Genomic DNA, 3,965 nt, shown 5'->3' with positions numbered 1-3,965 from the left:
GTGTTTGTTTGGAATCTTCAGCAAACTGTGCACTCTGAACTTGCTTTTATACATGTGGTCACAGCATTAGCAACAGGTGTTTTCAATTTTGAGTCGTTGTGTGTAATGAATGACGCCAGGTGTGTTCATTTTGTTCAAATATTGCTGACTGTGGCAAGCATTTTGCATCACATGAGCTTTCATTTGAGAATATGAGCAGAGTTCTTTTGCAACTTGTGTTTTAGCAAGGAAAAATGTGTTAAGATTTATGTGAACGGAGGATTGTGTTTTGTGAATTGTGTCTTCATGTGAAATGTGTTTATGATATTGGAAAATGATGGCTAGATTTAGTAAATGTGTTTAGACAACTGGTCATTTGGTTTAGAGGATTGGCTTTTGTGTTTTAGCATTTGAGAAAAACTGTAAAATTTCAGACACTGGGCCAGAATCATATCTTCATCCCATACCAGTCTCACCGTTTCAGCCGCATCATTCTACCAGCTCCGCAGCTATGAAACCTCTCAGACGCGTCACAAGAAGCCATCCTCTACAGCATTTGTCCAAGCTTCTCTCAATTTAATTCAATTCAAATCAGCCTTATTGGCACAAACGTATAACAACAATATCGGCAGAGCTACAAAGCTCTCAACATACCTAACTGCCGAAATCGCTTCAAAGCATCACGTCACCTTTCATCAGTCATTCTCCTCTCAGCACCTCATGTCCAACTGTAATTTCACCACAAACGCTGTCAGTCCAAGTCCGTTCCTCCGCTATATCACGCTAACCGAGGCTCAAGGAACTCGAACCCGACCCTAGGTACCGTATAGGGGGCTTGAAATAAGCTCGGGCGAAAACACTTCCGAGACGGAACCCCCACACTGAGTCTCTCTGCCCTCTCAGACCAGCCTATCAGATGACATCCTTCTTCCACCATCACCCTTCCCCTCTATATGCATTAATCCATCCTCCTTAATCCATGCATTCCATATTTGCATGTACCTCTAAATCACACATTGTTGTGGCGTGGTCCTTGCTAGTGAAAACCTAAACAAAACACAGAGGCAATGGGTAAAACAGAAATGGACATTTAACAAAATAACACCACACTCAAATCCAGAGCCATGACAGTGTGATCTAAACTGAACCTTTATCACACAAGTCACTGAACGAGGAATCCTCCAGTCACTTCTGCTGATATTTACATAAACCATTCTTAAACAGTTTTAGTGGTGCTCACCTTACTTTTGGAAAATTAGTTTGCTTTTGTTCTTTTCTTCTTTGGTACCCTGATTTCCCTTTGTTGCAGAAAGACATCATTTATAGTGTACGTTGGTGCTCCAGCATCAACAGTCACTCGGCTTGAATAGCTGCGTTTAGTAATGACACTAATTACAATCAAAAACAACACCCCTCCCCACTACAATGCCCCTGGACACTGGTCACACTAGCATTTAAAAGCCCTAAATTTCATGGCGAGTTTAATTAATTCCAATGGAATTACCATTATTGGATTTGCTCGTGAGGGCAAAGTAAATCGAAACAAATTTATAAACACATCAATGAGCCACACTGTTTCACTGGGTGACATGTTCCTTCATTACCATGACCACACACATTGTAGTTTATTTTTACTCAGTCCCACATACACTAAATTTAGATTTGTCAACTGCTTAAAATAGTCCCCAAAAAATGCACTGTTTCCTCTTGTTTGGAAGAATAAAAACTACAGTGATGAGCTGTTTAAGGAAATGTTTTGGGTGTTTTTAAAGATTCACAGCGTCATCAGGAAGCAATGGGCTTGGAGCTGAGAGCCACAGACAGGGTATTGAAGTCTGAAAGTATTGAGAGACTTGTCTTGACATTGGATTTTTTGACAATGGGCAAAATAGAGAGTACTGGTAGGCTTATCCTGTAAGTACAAACCAATATCTGTGTATGACCCTTTGTCATAGGTTGAATGTCTATGACTTGTGAGTAGTGAGCAGGAGTGATTTTCCCTTTAAACCTTCATACAACAAAAAAGCATAGGTAAATAAAAGACTAAAAAACTGAAAACTTTAGTGATTTTTTTCTTTCTTACTTCAGTAATCACCTCACAAACCCTTCCATTCCTCCTGTGAGCCCATTGTGATCCCATTCACAAGAACAAACATTGATGTAAAACAAATGCCCACATATTGTGTCCATAAATAATTTTTGTTATTACAAAGGTCAAGCTGTATTTACCTTTTTCTAACTAAATGTATTCCATAGCTCTAAGACAACCTGTAGCAGAGGAGCTTCAGTACAGCCTCTGGTCTAGATGAGCTGAAACTACTGCACTGGCCACAGGCTGGTTCATACACGAGGCTTTCATCCCACTAATGATTCAAGCTACCTTCACAGTTCTGGATGGAAGAGGAAATTGCCTTGGTGTATGTCCACATTCATATTCCATTATGTTCTAATTTTAATGAGATGAGCTATAAACCTTACAGCCAGTGGCTAATCAGATCAGTGATTAACCGCAAACAGCCCTGAAACAATTCTGCAATGTGTCATCATTCATGATTCAATGAGTTAATGAGCCCCAGTCAGAACATGTTCGCTTAATTTGAACTGATAACTTTGTATTTTGATCAGCATCATGGATGTTGATAATATGGAATCTGAAAATATTTATATATTTATGTTACTACACATGAAAGGATCATCCACTGGATGCAGTATTCCAAAACTATAAACCTTACCCATAAAGAAAAATTCTGTTGCGATCTGGATCTTATTTTCATTCATATTAGTTATAATAACATTGAACTATTGGCGTTTTTGCAGAGATGCGACCACGACCACACAAGCCATCAAATAGATTTTAAATGCTCTGCTTAACCCAATTATCATAACCACTTTGATAGACGAAAAAAGAAGTCATAAAAAAAAGGCATCTGAAATCATAATCATCCATTTTATTGTGAGACTGGCATGAAATCATTCATAAACAATGATTTCAGTAATATGGTTGAAGTGGTCTTCGCTGGAAGAACACATCAATATATGAAATAAGATTCAGTTTGAAAAAACTGGAAACAGCATTCCTCTGTCAAGCCTAGCTCCAATGCTCTCATAGTTTCTGTTGTACCTTGTTTCAGCCCTGTCCCCTGAAAATGATGTACATGTACACCTAATTTGCCAATATGTTTTGTAAGAAACATAATGCCAGCCAGATTACTACAAGGAAATGGTGATATTGAAAATATCTGCAAACTGTTGACTGCCAAAACAAAATGTTCACACTGAATTGATCTGCAAAAAATTCACTGTCAATAAATTTCATGTGTTTTGCAACAATATACACTCAACAGCTAAAGCATCCTTACTGTTTTGTGGTTATGTTTAGGCCACTCAAAGTACTTCATAAAATTAAATTGCACTATCAGGGGCAGGAGAAACAAATTATAAACACAACTCTGACATATCATCACCTTTTAGTTTATATGACTAACTTGTTAGCAAACAGTTGCTTATTTACATATCCTGCCATTAAGGAGCAATATTAAGATATATCTGGAGTTGTGTTTGTGTTCACCAGATGACTTTAAGTCCAATGTTCACACCCTGTTTTGTTCTCTACCAACTCCTGAATATATCTGGCTCTTTAGCTGCTAAATGCTCAAGTACTATTCTCTAATGAGAGTGAGTGTTTGTGATCAGTTCACTTGATCCTCATTACCAATAAATATAATATATAAATATATATCAATGATAAAAACCACACAAAATATATAAAAAAGAAGAACACAATTAGGATCAAGTGATTAAAAACTGTTTACAAGTCCCTCACTGTGACATTACCCCTCCCCCCTTTTAACAGTGTTCGTCCTGACCAATGCTCTTGATTAATAATAACTATTATAAAAACTTTGATTTATATAGCGCCTTTCACAAACCCAAGGATGCTTAACAAACAAAACAAAACAAAAAAAAAAAAAGGGGGGGGGGGGGGG

Source organism: Micropterus dolomieu, linkage group LG01, assembly GCF_021292245.1.
Source record: "Micropterus dolomieu isolate WLL.071019.BEF.003 ecotype Adirondacks linkage group LG01, ASM2129224v1, whole genome shotgun sequence".
NCBI lineage: Eukaryota > Metazoa > Chordata > Actinopteri > Centrarchiformes > Centrarchidae > Micropterus > Micropterus dolomieu.
The sequence above is the reverse complement of the archived record's forward strand: the minus strand, read 5'-3'. Positions refer to the sequence as shown.